The 25989-nt window shown below is 36.2% G+C and overlaps 1 protein-coding gene across 5 annotated transcripts in view; it reads left to right on the top strand.

The window, feature by feature from the left end:
- The window catches only part of LOC106663673 (protein yippee-like 2), a 110904-nt gene that overhangs the window by 42214 nt on the left and 42701 nt on the right, over positions 1 to 25989 (top strand). For 3 of the 5 annotated variants that reach the window (XM_014388682.2, XM_014388684.2, XM_014388683.2), the window contains exon 2: positions 23426 to 23487. The gene's annotated coding sequence lies outside the window, so the exon portion shown is untranslated. Of the gene's footprint in view, positions 1 to 6186; positions 6206 to 20719; positions 21108 to 23425; positions 23488 to 25989 lie in introns of those variants that run through there. The other 2 variants (XM_024224939.1, XM_014388681.2) reach the window with 2 other exon arrangements.

A 25989-nucleotide genomic window follows, 5' to 3' on the forward strand; every position in this document is an offset into this window, starting at 1 on the left:
GCTATGCTCATCAAAGGGAGCGTACTTGAGCATTTATTACAAATTAATTAAACTTTACGTAAGGTCTTGGTTGAGATAAAAACGTCACGAGCGGTAAGAGCAGGGGCGGATTGAGCCAAAGGTCGTGGGTTCGAATCCCGCTCGTAACACTGACTTTTTTATCTCAAACAATACCTTACATAACTCTCGACACGACACGCAAGAATGGCACAATTACACAGAAGACAAACACTTTGAGCCCTGAAGATGATCTCAATAAAGATCGAAACGTTGGCACGATAAAGAAAATGATTTTCTGAAACCTACATTCATAAAGATTAATAAATTGAAATAAGTTATTTGGTCAATCGGACCACGAAATATAATGGATTTATTACAAACAAATTTTAATAATTGGTCAAATCTGTAACAATACAATAACAACAGCTGAGTCATTTTAAAACTAAAATGGTATCGATGATGATAAAAAAATCCTTTTTAAAAAAAACATTTTTTTAAATTAATACAAGATAAGCATGAAAGCAACCCCATGATCCATCCGTACCCTATTCTGAGACGATTCCTATCCTAAATTTATTTGCTAATGCTAATGGTTTTCGAAATAAACAGGGAAAGCCAACTTGTTAAAAAAAGCATACCCCTCAAGCGTCTTCCGTCGGGCATAACACAGAAATGGTCAAGCGAATCAAAATTTTCCTTTCAGTAAAAATGGCATAAAATAAGCTCTAGAATCGAATTGTACAACAAAAATATCTTATTCTCATTTACAATAACAAAGTTAGCGTCATTTCCCAGCTAGATGAGAAAGTTATGTTAAATCTGTTAGCCACCACGCGATTCCTAGCCAAAATTAACTTGGGGTATGAGACCATTTTTTGCTAAATTTTATCGTTTCCGAATTAAATGGGTGGTCTATAGAAGTTGATACAAATATTGAGCGTTACGGCCTCGTCGTAAATAATAAAGAGCAGTGGAAATGGTTTAGGCGGGTAAACGACAACAGGGTAGAATGGGTTCGACGACCCCGATAATTGCAAGCCGTCCGCAACATTGCGACCACGTATTTCGACCTTCAGTGGTTCCTGGTATTGCGAAACCCGATTTGCCCACTGGCACGAACTAAGATCTTCTATTTCAGAATGGCAGAATTCGCAATGCCACTTGAATTGCGTCCAGGTTCAAGAAATGCGCATAACGCGCGCGTTCCGTGTCGACCTATCGATGACACGCTAAATCCCTTCTCGTTTACTTTCGACTTACCTCGACGGAGCTTTCACGAAAAACAATGAACAACCGTTGATAAATGGAGTAATTCGGAAGATGGCTTGAAAAAGTTTGAACTAACGGATCGAAACGGTGACATTGACACGGCGACTATAAATAAGCGGGGAACACACTTATCCGATGCAACGCAATGCGACGCTACTCGACGCCTTGTCATGTTTTGATAGGGTGTGCGACTACACAGCGTGTAACACAAATCAGTATCGCAATCGCAACGCCTCTTTTGTTCTTAATGCATTATTTTGAGCAAAACCAAGTAATAAATTGTTAGTTAAATTTTATGACCACAACCATGTAATAAATTGTTTGTTAAGCTTATTGTTTTAAATAAAGTTCTTCCGGTGTTTTGATAAATTTTCTTCCTAACCATCACAATCAAATAATTTTTATAAAAACTCATGAATTCTTGATCTCGTTTAATTTGGTTTACATTAAAATAAGAATTAATATAACGCCAAAATTACATATACATAGTTTGAAATAAACCACAAAAAATATGAGTGTCCTGTTTTGACTATTTGTGAAAACGGTGTAATTTTTTGAGCAAAACCTAATAAATTGTTGGTTAAATTCATCATATCAACAAATGGTATTTCGGTGTTTTGATCAATATTATACCAAACCACTAAAATTAATTTAAAAAAAAAACTAATGAATTTTTTTAAATCTCGGTTAATTTGGTTTATATTAAAATAAGTATGTTGTAATTAATATAACAACAATAATACATGTAGTTTTTTTGACTTCATTTATTTATATCTACAACTGTACATGCATGATATACAACCAGCAGATTGGATTTCAGACTGTGTGTTTGGCATTATGGGCGTTATAGAGAAAGCTACCCATTGGCAGCCGCTCTGGATTAATGAAATTATATTAATCATTTAAGAGGTCTCTTATCCATATTCTTTTCAGACGTTTACGTGGTAATTGTGGGGAATGGAGTAATTGTATTTGTGTGTTGGTGTGATTTTGTAATTTACTATGAAAACGTCTGTAATATGTTTTGATGGATGAAAAAACTGTTGGGATTTGAAGATCTCTGTGAAGTGTATTATTGTTTACATAAAATGGGGCAGAAACAATTAGTCTTAAAATTTTGGATTGAAAACTTTGTAATCTTTGAATATTGGAATACTTGGCCGATCCATATACTTGGCACCCATACATCCAAATTGGTTTGAGTAGGTATGTGTATGTCGAAAGTTTTGATTTTAATGGTAATTTTGATTGTCTGTTGAGTAGGTAATAAAGAATTTTAAATCGTTTGTTCAGTGTCTGTTTTTTTAATCGTGTGTGTGGATTCCAAGTTAGTCTTCTATCAAATGTAAGTCCTAAATAGTTAACTTTGTCGGATTGTGGAATAGGTTCATTGTATAAGTATATGCTAGGGCAAGTCTCACGACGGAGTGTAAAGGTGATATGTTGTGACTTTGAGGGATTAAACTTTATTTTCCAAAGATTGCTCCATTTCTCAATTGCTGATATGTGGTTTTGTAACATGAGTGAAGCTTGTGTAGAAGAGAGATGGCTTGTTAATATGGCGGTGTCATCTGCGTATGTGGCGGTAAGTGTATTTTCATTTGTGGGCATATCAGAAGTAAAAATTGTGTACAACAGCGGAGCGAGTATTGACCCTTGTGGCACACCCGCAAGCACTTCTTCCATCCCAGAAGTCTCCGTACCCTGGTTTACTGCGAAAAATCTCTCTTTAAGGTATGATTGTATAATCAGATAATATGCCTGGGGTAAAAATAATTTTAATTTATATAATAATCCCTCATGCCATACTTTGTCGAAGGCCTGAGAAACATCTAGAAACACTCCAGTCGCGTACAGTTTCTGCTCGAGACACGAAGTAATGAAATCTGTCACTCTGTGAAGTTGATGAGTGGTGGAATGATGGGTTCGAAAGCCAAATTGATGGTCTGGTAAGATGTTGTTCGAAGTAGTTACATGTAGTTTGAATAAAAATATGAGAGTCCTGTTCTTTTGTCTTCGACTGTACTCGAAGCTACTCGACGAAAATCTGGACGGGAATCGCGTAGCGTAGAGTAGGGTAGCGTTGCATAGCATCGGGCAGATGTGCACGGCTGTAATACAATCTTACGGAAAATTGGACTTTGGATTTGCGTCGGGTAGCGTCGCATAGCATTTCATCGGGTGAGTTCCCCGCTTTAGTCCTTTTCTTCTTTTTTCAAAAGCACCTCTGCTATTGCGAATTTCTGAATTTAAAAAAAAATTAAATAAACAATAAAAACTAAAACATATATATTTGACTGCAACGTTAGTTAACAAGACAAAAAAGTTCTTTTTTTAGTTTTAAAAAAAGAGAAAACTGAATTATGGGAAAAGCATAACAGTAAAAAGTAATTTATTAGCGATAGTTTGAAAGTGTTAGAAAAATAGAAAAAAAAACTTGTATATGGTTTGATTGTTAACAGATCAGTCTAGTTATTATCATGCCACACATACGATATTTAGCGTAGGTTAAGTTTTTAAAAAATCTAAGTTTATTAATTACTCCAACACCGTTTGAGAAAATAGGGGACTAATCGATATTACAATTATTCTCTCTTCTTTGTTCATATCCTTGGAAAGGGTGTCTGAGTATATAAAAATCCATAAACTCATTTTTCTTCAGTTATTTGACGATTTGTGGCAAATTAGGCATGCCAGTGGCGAACTGTTGGTTTATTCAACAGAGGTACATATATTTATTTTCATGGATTCAGAAGAAAAAATATAGAAAAGTTGGACATGGCAATGGTAATGAACGAGTTTTTTGCTTGGATCTAAAGTTAAAAACTGAGTTAAAAAATATATTTAACATTTGCAATAGCAATTTCCTATGAGTAAACAAAATTTTATGTAGTTAGTTATGAATTTTTGTCTAATTGGACACGATATAATTGGAAAAAATATCTTTTCAAAGGACAAACCTTTAAAGAAGACCTCTACCAGAAGAATATTTTATATTTTTCACAATTATGAACTGGGTAAGGTAATATCCATCGTCTTTCATAAATTTTTATTGTATACATTTCCAACATTTTTAAGTAGTGAAAAAGCATTTTTCAGTAACTAAACCCAGCACGTCATTTCTTGATATATATTAATCAAAATATGTTTTATTTATTGTAAGAGATAATGGAAAAATGCTTTTCAAAGGGTATTTATACAAAAATTTCCCGCTTTAAATTCTGCATTTTATCACGTCATGCCATTTGTCACTGCATATTAAACCTGCCACAAGACGTCAGTGCCAGTTTAGTTATTAAAAACATTCAAGGGACTTTGACGATTTCATCTTTTTATAAATAACCCAAGCATAGAGTTTCAAGAAAAATCCGAAAAGGATTATTTTGTCGCTTACTTATTGAACGATTGGACAGGTTGAAGTCTTAAGATGGAATTTAAGTACCTTAACTATTGTAGAGTGTGAATCTTGTTAAACACTTGTTCACTAGGTATTTTAGGTGGTCATTTTGGATTTAGTTAACTAACGTATATTTGTTTTTCGTGGATTAAAAAAAAGAAAGCACCGCCCGACTAGACACAAACTGGACAAATCACAACTAGGAATGAAAAGGAAAAAATGAACCAACAGGTTTTCAACCGACACGTTTACTTGCAATGACAATGAAATGTTACTTGGCGACTTTGATAAAAAGAAAACAAATTTAATAATAATTAATTAACATTTTTATGTAAGGTTTTGGTCAAAATAAAAAGGTAGTGGTACGAGCGGGATGCGAACCCATGACCTTCGGCTCAATACGCAGCTGCTCTAACCACTTGAGCTATCGTGACTTCGATCCACTCGGACACCAACTCCCCATCTCAATCTACAACCTTTCGAATTTTACCTTCTTTTTGCCATTTTTCAAATGTGTAATCAGGATTCGATTTTCGGCGACATATGAAGTGGCCATGGGGAGCTGTTAGTGAAGTTTACTTCGTTTTACTTATTAAATTCATTATATTTAGTGGTCTGATTGATCAAATTACTTCTTTCAATTAATTAAGATTTTTATGTAAGGTTTTAATTGAAATGAAAAAGCTACTGCCACGAGCGAGTTGGTGTCGTGAAGGTCGTGGGTTCGAATCCCGCTCGTGGCAGCTAGCTTTTTCATTTCAATTAAAACCTTACATAAAAAGATTAACTGTATACTATATTTATATATTTATTAACAGTTGTTATGAGTTATAAATTCGCTATGGACTAAACTAATTTATTTGTTACATTTTGTGAAATTGTTTATATATGCACGCTTGTTTATTGTATTATTTTTTCTCTGTAGTTGGTTTAATATAGGATTCAATGCCTCTTGTATATATTATAAACATATCATGCGTTCCAACTTCCGCAGACAGATGATTTCTCAAATGTGTATATGCTTTTTGTATAGTTCATACTTGCATGTTATTTTGGGGAAATAAATAAAAAGCATTTCTATTCTATTCGTGCTTTTTTAATGTTTGATTTGTAATTGATCCAAAGGAAAGTCAAGCAAACTAATAGATATAAATTTTTCTTCGTACATCTTTCATATTTTCTAATTAAAAGCCTAAGTTCGTGAATTATTCGTAGAGTTTTAATTTTGATTTGTGCTCCTTTATTCATGTACTACCGTTCCAGGGAATTTTTCTCTAGGCCGATAACCGATTTAGAACGTACCGTTTTCCAGGTAACCGGTTATTTGTAATCCGCCCGGGTTTTCTGGTTTTAAAGCGTACAGGTACGTTTCCCCGGGGGTCGCCGTATGCCCAAGGTTGAACAGCTGATCCAGGACGGCCGTCTTCCACTACCACTTTCTTCTTGTTCACTTCTCTTCTATTTCTTCTCCCGTCCAGTCATCCAGTGCCCCACGCTCCTCCTTTGCACGACGACCTTCTCGAGAAAAACTTTTACGAGGTAATGTAAAATACAGCCGTGCTTTCTTTTTTTGTTTCTATTATGAACCAGATTTGGACTCGTTTCCGCTACTGAACAATTAGTTTACTACCGTCAGGAACTCATCGTGGCCCGCCTATTCTCGGTTCAACGACTCCAAACGAACAGCGAGAACAGGCGGATCAGTTTGCACCCAAGTTCTGAAGACCTTTCGGTTCAACGACTATCCAATGCAATTCATAATTAATTTACTGTTTAGCTGTAATTTTTTAAATTTTCTAGTATAAAACAGTTTAAATTAAACGTGATTATAATTCTAGACTTATTAAAAATACAAAACATCAGAAAAAGGAACACAATTTTTTTTTTACATTCTTGTCTTTTGTACATGATTAGATCTGTTTCACAACAAATTTCTTCAGAAGTCGCCTTATATGTTTCACAATCTGACATACAAGGCCTAAAGAATCATTCAAACCGTGCATCAATAAATTTGCTTAAAATTCAATAAAACTCGTCAGTTAGAACAACGCAAGTTAGAAAGATCACGATTTTTAGATTCAAATTATATATCCCACTCTGTTGTGCAGGATTTCTTTCTTTATTATACAAACCAACCTCAATATCACATGTTTTTCTAGGGAACGTTCAATTGTAAAAAAAGTTAACGAAACAAGCTTGAAACGAGGTTCTGTTTTGAAAACCATCCCTTTTGAATCGTTAATATTTCAACATGATCTCGTTACAATGTTACAATCTAAATGTTAGATAGCAATAAGAGCCTTTTCAGTGCATGTTGTATCTATTTGGCGATTACCGCTGACACGGTTTATCAGATTCGATCATGCCCAGTATTAAAAATGATTATTTGGAGATCGTGAGATGAAGGACATCGCCAACAATGAGAAGAAACTTTCATCGGCTATCAATCAGAGAACTTTTTTGTTGAAATGCAGACAACACAAGGTATCCTACTCACATCAAAAACAACGTTAACTTCACAAATGCCACACTAACACAGCCAAACACCACAATTAACGACAAAGGCACAATACATTTTAAAAAAATTGTAAACATAGGATCGCATCTCACGATCTCCGAATAACGGTCTCTAAACACCACACAGTATTAAAAATGTTTCATAATTTTTTTTTTTTTTAATTGGTCTTTTTGTATGTTATACGGTCTCTAAACACAATACAGTATTAAAAATGTTTCATAATTTTATTTTTTTGAAAATTGGTCTTTTGGTGTGTTATACGGTCACTAAACACCACACAGTATTAAAAATGTTTCATAATTTTATTTTTTTGAAAATTGGTCTTTTGGTATGTTATACGGTCACTAAACACGACATAGTATTAAAAATGTTTCATAATTTTATTTTTTTGAAAATTGGTCTTTTGGTATGTTATTTACCTGTTTGACCTTAAGAGATGCGTCATGTAAATACGTATATATGTAGGATAAATAAATATTTATTTCACAGCCCACTCTTTTTCTTCTAAAAAAACACCATTTTCCGCTTGCCTTTAGTCTTCTGTCCTACATGACAGAAATAACTTCAATGAAGTTTGTGCTAATTGACTTTTCAGATTAAAATGAACGGCTTAATTCAGTTTAGAATAAGTAAATAATTAGCGTTGCAAAGAACACATATAGCCTATGATAATACAATACACATCCAACGATTTTTCTTAAACTTTACGTTCTCAATCTCCCTCTACCCTTTAGTATTTCATTTAAAACTGTCCTGGATTTTCATCCTTCATCGGACGTAGAACTTAATGGTTTTATTTACAATGCTGGTGTCAGTCGTGTCTTGTTATTATTCCAAGGAAAGAAATGCTAGGAGCTCAATGGTGGTCGAAAACTAGAAAGTAAACAAGACCCTCGGCCCACCCTCTCTGACAGTTGGCCCCAATTGTGTCATAAACCCGAAATCCTCTGGGGGATGGGCGTCCGTCCTTAAATATTTAATAGCCTTCGCCCGGGGTTGGCGGTGTATAACGGGTTAACATTAATAAATAGTCCGTAGGAAATTGATCCGGAGGCGCAACAGTTTCCAACAGATGATCGGGGGTGGGTTTATGTCCAGGCCGACGTCATCCCCCAGGTCGATTCTCCCCGCACATATCGAACCCCCGGCACCGCCACATCTGCGCAGGTCCATTCTCTGTTTTCCTTCACTGGTATCCACTAATTAAAGACCTTACTTAAAATAATTACGGCGATTTGAATTTTAACGGGCCCGTTGAGAATAGTGACAGAATTCACAAATATCTAATAATATAAATATTCATTTTACCCGTACGGTGAAGAAGCCATCTGCCTGTGTGTTTTGACCCTCTATTTCCGTTAATCCCTTTGCAGATCTCACAGAATTTGTGTTTTTATTGTGTACTTTAAAGCTTATACGAGCTCGGTCAGTATTTGAAACTAACGGTCGACATAATGTTTTTTGTTGAGGTCTTTGGGGTGATGAACGTACTCGGTCACTCCCGATCATACTGATCATCAACACGAACGAACGACCAAACTGCACGCTAAGCATTTTACAGATGTCAATAAAAATAATGCTGAAAATATGAGTCCCATTTCATATTTAAAAATGACAGACGGCATTATCTATTGCTATCATACAGTCAAATAATATATTGCAAAGTAGTTCTTAATTTAAAAAGTTACAAAACAATAAAACTTTTAAATTTTTATGTGGCTGTTTAAATGTGTCTTCGAAACTGCGTAATTTTCAGTGTAATCCATAATTTTAATGAGTTATTAGGGCCGAATGATATTTTTCGTTGAGGTCTGAAGGGTATTGAAATTGTAGTTAGGTCGTTTTTCTGATACGGCTATTCATTCTGACCGACTTGAAGTTTTGCAAGAATGTAACTATAATGTAAATTAATTAATGCTTATTTAAGGTATGGTTGAAATGGAGAAGTTAGTGTCATGAGCGGGATTCGAACCCCGACATTCGGCGAAATACGCCGCTGCTCTACCACTTGAGCTGAGTCTTCGATCCACTCGGACACCAACTTCCCATCTCAACCTACCTTTCCGAGTGGATCGAAGTCACGATAGCTCAAGTGTAGAGCAGCGGCTTATTTAGCCGAAGGTCGTGGGTTCGAGTCCCGCTCGTGACACTAACTTTTTCATTTCACCCAATACCTTACATAAAGACTATTATTTGAAAGAAGTTATTTGGTCAATCGGACGACGAAATCTAATGGCTGTAATGCAAATGTTATCGGTTTACACTCCTTTTGAGTGTAGGAATTGTTTTCTTCCTAATCGTAAGTTCACACTAACAGACGGTACATGGAGGAGGAAGGAGGCAAATGAAATGTGGAAGAAATTTGTGGCACAAGTATTTCCCAATAAAGGGGGAAAACGTTCGTCGATGTTTTCATTTTTGAGTTCTGCAATGTTTAAACAATATTTATTTTTAAGCCCGTGCATTGTTAGTCGTATGAAATAAGATCATCTAAGGCTCGATATTTTTGAGGCAGGAACCACTAAAGTATTACCAAGTGAAATGCTATCCAATAATGTTAAGATTTTCAAAGTATTCAGGTTTCTACTTCATAGAATTACGTAATATAAATTTCAATAACTTTTTCTTGATTATTTGACAAAATGCCTTTTTATTTATTATTCAGAAATCGAGAGATGCGGTCTGGTGTGATGTAATTTTCAGAAAAACATTTTCTTTATCGTGCCAACGTTTCGATCTTTATCGAGATCATCTTCAGGGCATGGGATTTACAAACATTGTTTAAATTTAACAAATACATGTAGGATGTGGAAAAAAGGTGAATTTATACAATGCAAAATATATTGTGTACATAGAAAACAACACTTTGAGTGAGTAGAAATACTTTGAATGAATATAAAAAATATATTTTGCATTGTATAAATTCACCTTTTTCCACATTCTACATGTATTTATTAAATTTAAAGAATGTTTGTAAATCCCAGGCCTGAAGATGATATCAATAAAGATCGAAACGTTGGCACGAAAAAGAAAATGGTTTTCTGAAAATTACATCACACCAGACCTCATCTCACGATTTCTGAATAATCTTCGACAACGGACTTTTCTTCCAGTATCGGAACACAAAACTAAGTGAAATTTATTCACCGTAGTGAAATAATCGGCTTTTAGGATTGATTTAACTAAAAAAAAAAAATCATAATAAACAAACATGATTATCGGCCATAGTGAAACTCCGCGAAAAAAGGAAAGAACCTTTCAACTTGAACATTACAGGTTTATCATTAAAGGGTCCTTCGATTTTCTTCTTTTTGTATGAAGTTACGTTAAATTGGAATTTGTTTAAACTTTTAGCTCGGGAATATTTTGTCGCCCAAGGTGATAAAAAATTAGGCAGCTTTCTTAGTGCGTTCTCAGCTGTTCAAGTTCAAGGTGACCCGCGAGGGCCACGGATATCCTATGAATTCCAAATGAGTTCACTGTTTCCCCATGTCTGCCCCTTTCCTGTTTAGTCACAAATTTTCTTTAATCGTGTGACAAAATAACGAAAGAATGAAGAATTTGGCAAAGTCCGTCCGGGAAGATTCCTCGCGGTAAAATAACAGCTTTCTTTCTCCCCGACGATAATTCAGTAGGATCCTCCTCCCGGTTAGAATTTTAAATTCTGAATAGAATGACGATTATCTTCAAGGGTCTCGAAAAACCGAAACGATTCAATAATAGGTGAGTCCAGTATACTCATGGGCCGGAATCGTTCTCTATGTTCTACAACAGCTTCTTTATGGAAATGAACTGTTTCCATCACTGATCAACGGTGAGGAAGATGTTGCACAATAATCATGAGCCGATTTGCAAAAGTATTCTGCCATAATCTTCAAAAGCAAATGGCACGTTTTATTAAATAATCTGATCACTTCATTCAGGGGGAAAATGTTGAGAAATATTTATATTTGTCCAACTAAACATGTTTTTAATATGCTAATGGAATTGTGCAATTTTTCGTATAGCTTGGGTTAACAATTTAAAGAGAATACAACGATACAATTGAATTAAAATGTACAAAACACGAGAAAAGGTGTTTGTTTACAAAATGAGTAATCTTCATGTTTACTATTCTTAAGTATATCCGTTATCAAAAATGAGGATTAACATTTGTTTTTGGTTTGTATTTTCTATTTTCTTTTGTCCAACTAGCAAGAATATATATTAAAATTAACAGGATAAGAATAAATTACAAATATCCCTATTCTTTTTTGAGCAGTTTAGTTCTTTTAGTTTTTGTTCTATTTTAACAAGCGAATAAAAATTATCACTCATTCTTTATATATCTGACTTGTCTGTTGATATCAATGACCAATTTGTAAAAACCGTTGTTTCTTTTTATAGACCGTGACTTTTGAATGGGTCGTAAATATTTAAGCGGTATTTCTGTTTCTTAAATTGGAGATTCTCCCCCACTTGGCTCCCAATTCGCAATCGTTGCGTGTCCGATTTGCTTGCCAAGTGAAGGAAGACAGGAAGATGTAGACAACGGAGGTTACTGAACCACCAGTTGACCTCCAAATCCGAGAGGTTCTTTGTTTCCTAGGCCCTTATTATGTCTTTGTGTCTGGCCCCTCCACCAGAGGAAACCTTATACCTACGGGCCCCCGGCCCTCCGTCCCACGCGATTCTTCGGCCATGTGATCCGTCCGATGCTCGAACGTGTTAACACGAGCGCTAGCCCATGCGATCTACCACTTCGGAAAAATTTGATACTTAATCATTATTAATCATGGGTCGCTAGTCTTCTTAATACCATCGAGGGAGGAATGAGTCAGTTAAAAAAAGGGAAGAATTGCGAATATTGAGAGTACAGTCTACCACTGTTGTAACCGACCTTGTTTCTAGTATAATCCTTAAGTTCGTAACTAAATCTTATTAAAACTTTATGCCTAGCATATGTAACATTAGTTAACTTAGTTAAAAGAATGATTATTTGGAGATCGTGAGATGCGGTCTGGCGTGATGTAGGTTTAGAAAAACATTTCTTTATCGTGCCAACGTTTCGATCTTTATTGAGATCATCTTCAGGGCCAGGGATTTGTAAACATTGTTTAAATTGTACAAATACATTTAAGATGAGAAAAATATGAATTTATACAATGATAGAAATTTTGGACTCAAAGTATTTGTACTCACTCAAATCCAACTTAAAAACGCATCTCACGATCTCCAAATAATCATTAATTTACGGCCACTAAACACCAAGTTAAAATATAATTAATTGATCTTTATGTTAGGGCATAGGCTGAAATGAAAAAGCTAGTGTCACGAGCTGGATTCGAACCCACGACCTTCGGCTAAATGCCGCTGGCCTACCACTTGAGCTATCGTGACTTCGATTCATTCGGACACCAACCTCCTATCTTAACCTATCTTAACGTAAATCGATCAATATTTAATATGTAAAAGAAACATCACTTCACGAAACAGCTCCCCGTGGCCACTTCGTAAGTTGCTGAGAATCCAACCTGATTACACGAAATTTGAAAAATGGCAAAAAGGAGGGAAAATTCTAAAGGTAGGTCCAGATGGGAGGTTGGTGTCCGAGTGGATTGAAGTCATGATAGCTCAAGTGGTTAGAACAGCGGCGTATTGAGCCTAAGGTCGTGGGTTCGAATCCCGCTCGTGACACTAGCTTTTTCATTTCAACCAATTCGTGGGTTCGAACCCTGCTCGTGACACTAGCTTTTTCATTTCAACGAATACCTTACATAAAGATTAATTAATTGAAAGAAGTAATTTTGTCAATCGGACCACGAAATATAATGAATTTAAAATATAATGTTTGATGAAAGTTTGCCACATTTGAAGACTCAGGGCAAGGGGAAAGTGTTTCAGACAATTAGATACAGTACATTGGCGTGACATGAAGGCTCTTTAATGGAGGATTTTAATTATTTTCGGCTAGGTTCCTTGTCAGCACAGTGATTTCATTAATTAAATCTTCATTTTATGTTTTGTTTTGTTTGCACTTATAATCAATCCATCCTCACGCAAATATAAATCCACTTTTGAACATTTATAACGATGTTAATATGAGTTGAATTTTTCAGATTAATTACTGTATACTTGCTGTTTTTGGTAGTTATTTATTTCAGTCTACTTCTTACCGCTGTTTGTCGGCCCGCTTAATTACATGTGATACGTTGTAGTTAGTTATGCTTTGGTTTTTCGTGAAGTCTTAACCGGTTATGAAAAGCGATATTTTCCCATCAGATCTCGGTCATGTCCGACCTACCCGCTGAAGTTAACGCATCCATAACTAAGTCATTTCAGCCTTCAATGCTTATATTTTTTTAACCCAAACATATTTACGCTCTCATTATTCCTCAATACATTAAGGATACTTTCTTTTCTTTAATACCATTAACTCACGTAGGATGATGGAGTAGTCGATATTCCACCCTTTATACATACTTTTTTATTATTATTATATATTTTTTTTAATGAGGATTCGCAACACAGAGGTCGTATGAACCCTGTGTTTTTGAAAAAAAGCCCATTTGTAAGTATGGGCGGCCGTGGATTCGTACCCGGGACCTTTACCTTACCGTGATGAGCACCGTATCAACACCTAAACCGTTGCGGCCACCGACGCCCCCTATACATACTATTTAACTCAAAAATGCGCATAAATAACTTCCAATTAGGATTTGGCAAAAAGCAACACTTTTCCGTACGAAGATCGCGAAGGATTATTTTCTGCAAGAAAAAAACCTATATAAACATATAAACGCTGAGGCTGAGGAAGAAGCTAAGAAGAGCTCGAAAAGGCGTTCTCGACCAGTCTAAAAATAAATAAATGCAAAAAAAGCGCTGTCCAGTTCAGTCAGAAATAAATCCCCAATCCCAAATGAAAAGGAAAATATAAACAAAAGAACAAAAATAAGAATAAACATATAAATATCTTCCCTTGGTTTTAAATTTTTTTTAATAAATATCGTGAAACTCAACCTCAGTGGACACGATAAACTTCACAATACATTAGGTTATAACTGTTCCTTATCGCTTACTTTACGTTTTTCGTGCTCGTTGACCAGTTCGAATCGTGTCCTTTTATGTAACTTTATAAAACAGTATTTATTTCTTAAAACTACCTAAGTACACACCAAGTATATCTCTACATGCATCTAGAGAAGAGAGAAAAATGCATCTTCAATATATTAGGAAAATACTTTAGCTTCCGGAAGAAGGGTTTTCATGCATAGTGGCAAAAGAGTTTATGGAGAAGGGGAGGAGGGTTTCTGGCAAGCAGATTTAAATGGTTTATTTGAAAAAAATAATAATACAGAAATTAATTCTCTCTTCCTCCAAGGAAACATGGATAAGGTTTAACATAGCATTAGATAGCCAAGAAACTCTAAATACATACCCTCTACAACCACAACAGGGAGGAACGAGCTCGTTCCTAAATGATTACTAGTTTTCTAAAACTTCAATTGTTAAAACCCGCTGTGAGCTGTTAAACCTGATTTTGAAACTGGCGTGATGAAGGTCAACAAATATTCTCTGCGTAATTATAGATGAAAAGAAAGTAATCAACATTTTATCGGAGAGAAAGAATTCCGTTTAGAATGGTTCCATGAAACAAGCCTCACTATGGAGGGAGTTAAATGAGGGTTAAACAGAAAGAATTGGAATGTCTTAGCGATCTTTTTAAAAATGGGGTATAGTTACAGATCGGAACTAGTCAATGAATTTACTTTCTCTTTTTTTATAGTATTTGTTTATAATTTAAGCATTTTATGTGTTTAAGCAAATAAAAATTTGATTCGTAGTCATTCTCTAAATGAAACATAATTATCAATCTACCTACTGGAAATTAAATTATGACACTATGAATTACGAGTGTGCACAAAAATGAAAAGAAAGAAATAAAATTTCGAAAAAATTTAGATTTAACTTAAAAAATAAATATTTGTTTAGCAATAAAACGTAGTGTTTACATCGTATAAATTGATTAATGATTTTATATTAATCAATAAAGTGTGTTTCTTAGTGACCTGTTGTTTCATAATTTGTTGACTTCAAAAATCACTAGCCTTTAACTGTTTTGTTGAACAGTGTAAAAGCGAAAATTCGAAAGAAAACTACATTAAAAATCAAGTTTTGATAATCAAACCTTCGATATTTTCTCACAAATCGCGGTGGGTTTAAGTATGTATTTTGTCGTCCTTATTCTAATTGCAAAAGCGCCTTCAAACTTTTTTTTCCTTTATTGACTCCAAAATATTTTATACACCTGTCATTTTTACATCTTAGTACGTAATTATTATTATTTCCTAAAAACTAAATATAATACTAATTTCACTAATTTCGTGGTCCGCTTGACCAATTAATTTATTACAATTATTTAAGGTTTTTAGTTGAGATAAAAAAGTCAATGGCACGAGCGGGATTCGATCGTGGTCACGAAAGCTCAAGTGGTAGAGCAGCGGCGTATCAAGCCGAAGATCGTGGGTTCGAATCCCACTCGTGCCATTGACTTTTTTATCTTAACTAAAAACCTTAATTAATTATAATACTAATACTCACTTTATACGTCATTATTTACACAATTACATTAATATTCATAATAAAATTATAGAATTCACGGTACATAGCTAATTCGGTTGATGATATTAGAGCCTTGTATCCGTAAGGTGGTTGAAGATTTATTTCTTTGGCATTTGAGAGTCTGTCGAACAAATTTCTGCGTTCATTTGCATGTTTGTTGCAGTGCACGTGTTCGAGATGGTCATATGTTCCGCAGTCCTCAAAGTTCGGTGAATCCGTTATTAAATTAATTTAAATCTGTTGAGATATCCCTTGCACACTCCGTTATCTTAACCATACTATTATTTTGCAAAATGCCTTAGTTATATTAATTTCTTTGGTAAACCAATGTTGCTACCAACGGAAATGTATTTTTGTATCTGATCCTTTTGTTATTTGACAGGTATTCAATTTGCCAATCTATCTGCAGCTGTAATCTTAATATAGCATGAAGATCTTTTCTGGGTTCAGGCAAGCCGATCTACATCACTACGTTTAAACCCTGTATGGCCTTTGATCCAAGTGATTACTATTTTATTACCTTTAGACCTGATCATTGCTGCAAGTTCAAGGATTTCTATAATGATGTAGACTGCGATATATAACTTTTTGTCATTGCGAAGTTTTTGCACACGACTAAGACAATCTGTGTGTGTATATAACCCTTGATAACAGGTATATTGCGGTTACAAATGAAATTAATGGATTATTTTCTTGTATTGATTCTGATCGTTCTACCGGTTCAAACTTTTGCCAACTGAGGAAGAATTTGTAATTTTAATTGTGCAGCCTCCTCTCATCGACGACCATTTGAATCATCCTCGGGCCAAGATTAAAACGTTACATTTTTGGCGTCGGCCGTTGGCGTGGAACCGGCCCAAACTTTTGTTTACAAACATTTTTTTCCAAGGCACCTGTTGCCCTATTTGACTAGATCCTATTTCAGTCCGTCAATAAGCGTTAAAAACACGATATTAATATCTAACTGCAATAGACATTACAAAATTGAAACATCGTTTTTGTATATACTTATATGAACTTACGTTACTTAAGTCATATATACAATTTAATTGATATATACAATTATATTTATTATTTGTTAAACCTGAGAAGATTGATTATAATATTTATTAGTGCTTAGCAATACCACACACTCAGGTAGGGTATGGTAGAGTACTCGATTCCTCCATTAATTATACCTGTACACATACTATCTAACTAAGCAAATTGATGGTCTGTGGAGCACTCAATATTCCGCCATCGGCCTTCTTACACTTCACATTCACACTAATAAATGCATTTACTGAGATATCTATCAATAAATACTACATATGTACAATTAAGCGATAAAAAGGTGAAAACACCTTTAGGGAAAAAGTACTTTCAGGTAGTTACTCCCTGTGACTATAACTATAGGTCTGATGATGACCATCGTAGCCTAGATTGCTTCACCGATGGCTCACTCATTAAGGATAAGGGAAGTGGTGCTGGAATACACATACCTAAATTAGGGATCAGCATCTCCTATCCTCTTGGTAATAACACCTCGGTCTTTCAGGCAGAGGTCTGGGCCATTAATGTCTGCTGTAGAACACTGATGGATAACAAGATTAAGGGAAAAGATATTAAAATTTTTTCCGACAGTCAGGCCAGTCTAAAATCATTACAAAAAGAACTATCAACATCTAGACTGGTAGAGGAAACCGTTGAACTCATTAATAGGACTATCACCAGGTATGAGAATAGGGTAACCCTCATATGGATACCTGCTCATAAGGGGCACTATGGCAATGAGGAGGCGGACAGCCTGGCCAAGGAAGGTTCAAATACTGAGTTCGTCGGACCACAACCGGTATTACCCCACTCTTTAAGCACAGCAAAAGAGAGTATAGGTAGCTGGGGCATGAAACAATTCCTAAAGGAATGGAATATGTCCCCAGGATGCAGACAATCGAAGGAGTTTCTGAAGGAAATCAAACCTAAAGAATCGAAATGGCTATTCTCTAACTCTAGGAGGGGAATAAGGAGGCTGATAGGTATCCTAACGGGCCATTGCCCCTTGAGAAGACACCTCTTCATAATGGGTACTCTACCAGACCCCTTCTGCCGCTTCTGCGAAACAAAAGAAGAAACGGCCCGACACTACCTCGCAGAATGCGATAGGTATGCTAGGGAAAGATTTAATACTTTCGAAGGAGAGGACATAACCAAAACACTCCCCAGGATAAAATGGTCCACAATCCTGGGGTTTGTGAATAGGTCCAATAGGTTTATACAGGACTCGTGAGCCGACCAGGTCCCGGACCTTCTAGGGATGGGGTACGGGCCTACTCAGGCTTTTAACCCCTCGGGTCCTGGTCGCCCGCCCTGTGTAATATATATATACATATGTACAATAAAACAGGCCTTTTCCTCTAAAAAGTCGGAACATAGGACCCAAATACTCTCTGCCGCGTTCAAGCACAATTCTCATATCGGGAGACATTCCTACACGTTCTCTATATGGAGCGCCTTTGGTGCGTTAACCTTAATATAGGTAGGAATAAGTCGTATTCCTTCTTTACGATTGAAAGGGGCATCCGTGATGATGTGTACTCTTGATATGTAGGAGTAACTCTGCCGATCCGAACTACTTTTTTACGAGGGTATTTCACCTATGAAGTTAAATGGACCGGCGGGTTGATGGTGTTTTTGAAAAAAAAAAAAAAACTTAATTATAAGTATATCGGGTTGTAATGCTGGACCGCTGGATTCGAACCCTGACCTTGCAGTGATGAGCGCCGTGTCATTGCCTAAACTGTCGCGGCCACAGACGCCCCCGATAAACTTGATTGCATTTTTTACGTCTGAGGGCTGTATCGCGGTGGTAACGTCCGGAGGTTGGGACGTCCCGGCCTTGGCCACCTTGTCCGTCTTTTCGTTAACCTCCAAACCTATTTGTCCGGGCACTCGGTACTTTGCAGTAAAATTAATTGATTATTAGTATTAATTTCAATTAATTAATCTCTATGTAAGGTATTGGTTGAAATAAATACGCCGCTGCTCTACCACTTGAGCTATCGTGATTTCGATCCACTCGGACACCATCTTCCCATCTCAACCAACCTTTCGAATCTTTCTTTTGCCATTTTTCAACCAATACAGGACATATAGATTAATTAATTGAAAGAAGTTATTTGGTCAATCGGACTACGAAATATTCCTTATTGATGGATTAGTATTAATGGTTAATTAAGTACATATATTTTAAATATTGTGTTTGAAAGTATGACGCATATTGATTTTCAAAAATTCAAAAATACGCACACATAATATGCTTTCTTCATACATTTAAAGGTTGCATTTATTTTAGTAGAATTTAAATATTTGTTTTATAAACTGCATGATATGGGCCGTCCGTAATATGGTTGATGTAGTAAAAGGGTATTTAACTAACACTTTTTCGTGTTATGTAATGATGGGAAAAGCAAGGAATTGAAGGTTGATGAATGTGTCAAACATGTAGCGTGGTCTATTTGATAGGAAATACAAGAATCGATTACTTCCGATTATTAATATTTGGATATCATGACATGCGGTCTGGTGTTACGTAGGTTTTAGAAAACATTTTCTTTATCATGTCAACGTTTCGATCTTTATTGAGATCATCTTCAGGGCTATAAGTAAATCAAAAGTTGTAAATTACGTAAGTGTGTATCTTTGGATGGCAATTGTACCATGACGTTTTCCATGTTTAGGTTCTGATGATGGGCTGGAGGCCCGAACGTCCATGTAATAGACAAAATTGAATAAAATATTTCAACCACGGAGAACTAGGGATTTTTCAACCTTTGGATAAGTTTATGTATGTAATAAAAATTCATAATTAGATTTATACTGATGGATAGTTGATTTTATTCCGCCTTTTATATAATAAATCGACTTTATTAATAATAAGTGTTAATCAATTGAAAATGTACAAATGTCCATATGATTTCTTTATGCTGGAATTAACAACTGTTGCAGATTTATATGTAGATAATTCACACCCACGCACACGTTTTACTTTTTTTCTAGATCGGTGCGTCGGCCACACATTCCAATCCACATTTTAATGGCGTCTCCGGGACGTCTTTGTTCCCGAAGGTACAAGGCCGGTACGTCCTCGGACCGAGGGTACATCGTCACTTTTGTCAGCCACCTGGCCGGAAGGGACGACCGAAATAATCGAAAGGCTGTTCGATTCCTTTCCAAATGCCAACTTGCCATCTATCTTCAGGCAACTACACACCCCTATGTGAGTGGGCACATTCGCCTACTACCGATCGGTGATCGACGTATTGATTACCTCGTTATTTTGTTTAAGGGGTTGAGATAAAAACATTAAAAAATTAAAGTTTAATTACACTATTATTATTATGATTTACTGATTTATACATGTTCAACTCTGCATACACACACGCTTGACACTCACCTAGGCCTCGTCGGAAATGCCTCAGAACAGACGGGAGGCGTTCTTCACGCCGGCCAACCGAGTGACTCAGGTGTCGTTGCCCCGAAGTTCGGTCGGCTGAATATGACTCATCCTAATTGTGAACCAAAGCACAAGTTCAACGAAACGCTTAGTAGAACATTAGAAAACTACATAGATTTTCCAACGTAAATGATTATCTCACAAAAGACTCCGAACGGCACCGGTAAAAAAAGAAACAACGGGAACAAAACGTATTAAAACGAAGCAGGTTCTTTGACCCAAGAAGACAGACGAGAAATGGCTTTCAATGTGGCCCCACTGAATCAAGTTCACTCCTATACACAAATACATATGTAAAGCCTATCATAAAATGTAAAACATTTTTTACTATTTATATAATTTTAGTCAAGAACAAACAGTTTGATGCAATGGCGTAAATACTCGCCCTTGAAGTGTTGGGTGAACTGTGGACACTTCCTTATTGATGGATTATTGATAACAGTTGCTGACCTTTAAAACGATTTTTATTGTCTTTTTCTTTTTTCTTTGCATTATAAATGTGTTTTTGTCGGAATCGCGAGTTTCTGGCCATTCCTTGTCAGGTCATTGTCTTGGCGTTTATCAATGGGGTCCTGGCCTATAACTCGTCTCATAATTGACTTAAACACCGTTGGATGGTTAAGGGATTTTTTTTTCTTATGTTACGCTGGAGTCCATTTCATGAAAGATGCGTGCCATGGCTTCATGTGAAATCGGGACGGAATTTGTCACGGTGACGCCTCGCTCGAAAACCGTGTCAGTGTTACCTTCTCAAAACGACGAAAGAAAAAACCAAAACATGTGTTCACTTTCGAAATTATCAGTTTAACTGTAGTGTCTTCTCAGTGACGGTAAGATACAGTTTGAATTGTTTAAATGTTTAAATTTCCTTGAAAACTCGGTTATACGGTATTTTCTGGACAGGCCCTTTTCATTTTCTTTTTTATGGGATTGAATTGTTCCTTTGAAGGAAAATTTATTAAGGATTAAGGATCTTGACGAAATTCGACTCGACAATAAGCCCACTTTTCGAATGCATTGTATCCAGGATGATTCTTATCATTTCGTGGCAAATGTAAATATTATTTTCAAAGTGAAAGATTATCCATTCGCTTTCCACTGTTCTCTTTCTGTATAAATGTTCTTAGCTTTTGGAAACTGCAGGACCTACAGTCCCTATATCTTTGCCAATTGTTGTCAGCTTTTGAAGGACATTATTTGTCATTAAATATGTTTTCATGTTTGCTACTCTAAATCCAACTTCATTTCGGTTAAAAAAGGTCTATTCGTTTCATAGTACATCGAATGTAACACATTACTATTACACTGCATTCAACCATATTATAATGCATTTTTAATGTTTATCATCAAAGGCAGTGGACGACTATGGCTTTTATTTCGAACGATTTATAATTATTTCCTACTTACTTATTCTTGTTTTTCATTCTTGCCGAAATCCACTTGCTTATGATATACTAGGTGAGATATATCACTATACACCTTGGGGCACTATCTGTTTTTCACGCGATCTCGCCCTACCATTTCGTTCTTTGCAAATGTTCGTTTATGCTCATATTTTTATGTAGAAGGCGTATAAGGTTTATATTTCCTCGGTACCGTCAGTGTTGATGTACATTCAATTTTAAATATTAAGTGACATGGACCGAAATTTCCACCAGACTGAATCGCGCTTTCACGAGCTACATCCAGAACGTTATGATGGACAATGTTACTTGAGGAAATGGGTACGAAATTTTTCTTTCAGGGCCATGAGCAATTGATTTATTATCGTTTTTAAAGAAGTTGGAGAAGGACAAATAATGTTTGAAATAGTTTGCACCGTTGCATTCGCCTTCAAAAACCTTTCAGAATAGTTCAAGCGGGGTAAATGTGTTGGTAGGGATGGCCCGTCAGTGGATGAACTAGTATTGCACTGGTCGACAATGACAATATTGTACAGATATTATCTGCATATTCTCGGTCATCTTGATAAAAACCGAAACAATAAAAAAGATCAGCTTGCCTCCAACCACATACATAAGTGTTGGCGTAAGTAAATGACTCCTGCAGAAATTAGGTGGTCAAGCAAGAAGGAAAAACCTAAGCGAACCAAGAAGACTAAGAAACAAGAAATCAACCAAGGGGTGTCAGTGGTTGCAACGACCTGCAAAAACACCTCAGGGTGCCGGTGTTTTTGAAAAAAAAGCCCATTTGTAAGTATGTAAGTCGGTTTCGAATGCAGGGCCGCTGGATTCGAACCCGGGATCTTTTACCTTACAGTGATGAGCGCTGTGACAACGCCTAAACTGTTGCGGCCACCAATAAAAAGTTAAACTGACGCCATAGAGAGTGAGTAGGAATGCCATCCGATATCAGAATTGGGCTTGATCACGGCAATGTTTGGGTCCCCTGTTCCGACATTTGGAAAAAATGTGCTCCAATAGGGGAGCGCGGTGGCCGAATGGTTAGGGTGACTGTATTTACTACGCTTGCGTTCCGCGAGCTCACGGTTTTTTAAATGAAAATACAACAAAAATGTGTTATAAAAACCTTTTTTTGTCCACGACACCCAATGGCTAATTGGATGTTAATCCCTTCTGTAAGCCAGGAATTACTTTACTTACTTTACTGACTAATAGTTGCCTTTTTGCGATACCCGCACTATTTCCCTTCTTTGAGCCATATATATACCATGGAAGAGCTCCAGGTTTTTCTTCTTTTGATTTATCTTTCCATTTTGCTTTCTTTCCAAAAATTATGTTGAATAGTTTTTCAAGGTCAGAGATAGTTTTACCTAGGTTAGTTGTTTAACATCGTTGAAAATTTTGGTAGCATGTTTCTTTCAATGGCCGATGAATTCTCAATCCCTCAATCGCCGCCATCCTTGCAGTTTTGGGAAGATAGATGTTATAAGTGGGTGACCTTTGGGGTCAATCGATAACAGCTACCAGTTCGGGATCTTTTGAATTTCAAAGGCGATGTAAACCTCGTTATCGTGTCTGTCCAAGACGGATGATCTACGCATTGCCATAGGTACTGCAGTTTTGGCCACCGCGTCCCGAAATTTCTGGTGGTGGCGAGTTCATTGTCACTAACTTTATATATATATATTTTTTTTTTTTAATCTATATACTACATAATGTGTTTCTAATGTTGTTTTCTCTTTCAGGTGGGATCCTCCAGTACAAGGGACGTTACCCTAGTTTCCGTGTCGACGGCCAGTTGAAGTCTGTAAGTATTTGATCTAATCGTGATTTTTTTGCCTTTTCTTTCGCAATTGGCTAAGTGCATGCCCTCAACAAATGCGTTTTGTACATATATATCTCTATAAAACTATCGAGTATCTGTCAAATAGCCAAGGAACATCGTAGGCGCTTATTCCTGAAAACTTTAAGACTATTTAAACGAGTATTACCGGCTTGTCCATAAAGAAGTCGATTACACTTCTGAGGCAAGATACGGATTCACATTCCTGCTTTAGGATCAGCACCTCATCTAGCAGCGGTGAAACATCTTAATGTGCTGAGATATTTTCCCATCTCGCGATTATATAATCTATATGATTTGTTCTGTAGGTTTTCTATCCAGTATTAGTCCAAAAAATTTTACCGCCATGCTAACTTTGAAGAAAAGTCCCTCCATATCTATCGATCCTCCGAGAGGAAGAGACCTTTTCCTCTAGAATAGGTATAGCTCACTTGCACAGTTTCCTTACCTACTATCGATTTTTCTTTCAAATAAGAACAGACATCATCAGCTAGCTGGGTAATTCCTAGTACTTTTCCAGGTCATATTCGTAATTGCAATACAAGATAGTGCTTAGAATTCCACCTTGAGGAAGACCGCGGTACGTGGAAATGGGTCAAAATTTGAATAATTTATGGAGATTAAAATTTTGCCATCAGTAAACATATTCATTATATTATTAAGAACAGTATGCGGGATCCCTGTTAGTGACATCTTACTGCTAAGTATACAGAAGGCGAAACCTTCATATAAATGAAAGAGAACTTAAGCCTGAGCGTCCAATATCCACTTCCTTTTGCGAAAACCAAATCCACTACCATTGGAGGCGATTTTTTATTGATCGTTCTTATGTTTTTGCTACACATGAAGTTAGTGACATAGGACGGTATGTCAGCATTTTGTGGGCTTTTAGAATTAGTTTCACTATTAATACTTTCCAAGCAGTATCGATATATCGTTTAGCCAAATTTTATTAAATAAATGAAAAAGTACCATTTTACATGATTTGCGTAAATTATCCTTTATTGAATAGTGAAATTGATCAAAGCCAGCAGCAAAACTGCCAGTTTTAAGTGCAATTTTAAGTTCGTACATGAAAACTCTTGTTAAAATATAAGAAAAATTAATTTCCTGGTAAATATTACTAAGGGGCCCCTTGAGGGCAGAATTTCGAATGAATTCTTCCACCCAATCACCCACACAAACCACAAAATTTACGATTCGTACAATTACTAAAAAGCCTAAGCTTTTTCCGCATAATATTGAAAAAAGAACTTTTATTGAATGTAGAACAGAAGGCGTACCGAGCTTTTTTCTTTGCCAATTTTATGACTTTAGGAGCATGGAAACGCTTGTAAGCAAATTTGCAATATTTGAGTTTATTAAAGTTTGCTAACGCAAATTGTCTCTTCCATATAATAGCTTTACATTCGTCGGCCCAATATGGTTTCCTTAATAATATACTCTTGTTAGTTGGTGGTTTATAAATCAGTATAGACCCTTGTAAGCTTTGCCGAATTTTTCCTCGAAGACTATGTACGTTATTTGCTCTAACACACCCAATGGAGTAGAACCTTCGACCATAAAATGTATAAAAACATGGTAAATAACGGAAGGGTGAAACTAGAACTTGTCTAGAACGTGAAACAAAGGATACATAGTTGATAAGTTGCCCCCAAGGCGGAGTCACCGACTTTATCCTAAAGTACTTGGCGATGAATAACTTAATAAAAAAAGGACTTGGCGTACAGAGAGCGCGGATGACACAGTCATACTCATGAAACAGCACCTAGTCGAAATACTGCAAAAAGTTAAGGTGGGTTCCGGGGCATCAAGAAATTGCGCGCAATGAGTCAGCAGACACCCTTGTTTAAAAAAAGCCTCCCTGATTTCCTTTTGTTTTTGTCCATCGGCCTTCCCAGGTTGTTTTCCGTATCAGGGACTATCAGCAGCATTATACGATCGCAAATCTTCACAAACTATAATTACCTTTAGCATGAATGAACAAAGGGCATTCTTCTCGTTATTGCTCTTTGTCGTTGTTGTGTTGACCTTTTTATTTCGTATTGAGTTTTGGCATGGTGCGTGGTCAGTTAATTGATTTTCTTGTTTTGAACAAGATACTTCAACAGTTTCACGTGACGTCGTTCCCATACCAAAGTGGTTAACCGTTGTTTTTTGGTAGATGCTTGTTACTATTTATGTCTACTGATTATTGTTTGCTGCCAACACAGAATCTAAGAGTATAAGGCCGTGGGAGAGAAAAAAAAGCACATTCATCGTTATACTACACACACACAAGCGCACACACTTTTTCTCTCAAGCAAGAGCCAAAGCCACTTTTGTATTTCTAGATTCAGTATAATTTTATTTAAATCAAGTTTACAAATCCTCAAACGGTATAGGTGAATCAGCCCGCACATTTCCATGGATTCCAGTGAGCTTAGATCCAAAAAATTAACTGTCTTTCATTTTGGATTTTCATAA

The sequence above is a fragment of the Cimex lectularius genome, unplaced genomic scaffold (assembly GCF_000648675.2).
Source record: "Cimex lectularius strain Harlan isolate CLEC.00 unplaced genomic scaffold, Clec_2.1 scaffold100, whole genome shotgun sequence".
NCBI classification, from domain to species: domain Eukaryota; kingdom Metazoa; phylum Arthropoda; class Insecta; order Hemiptera; family Cimicidae; genus Cimex; species Cimex lectularius.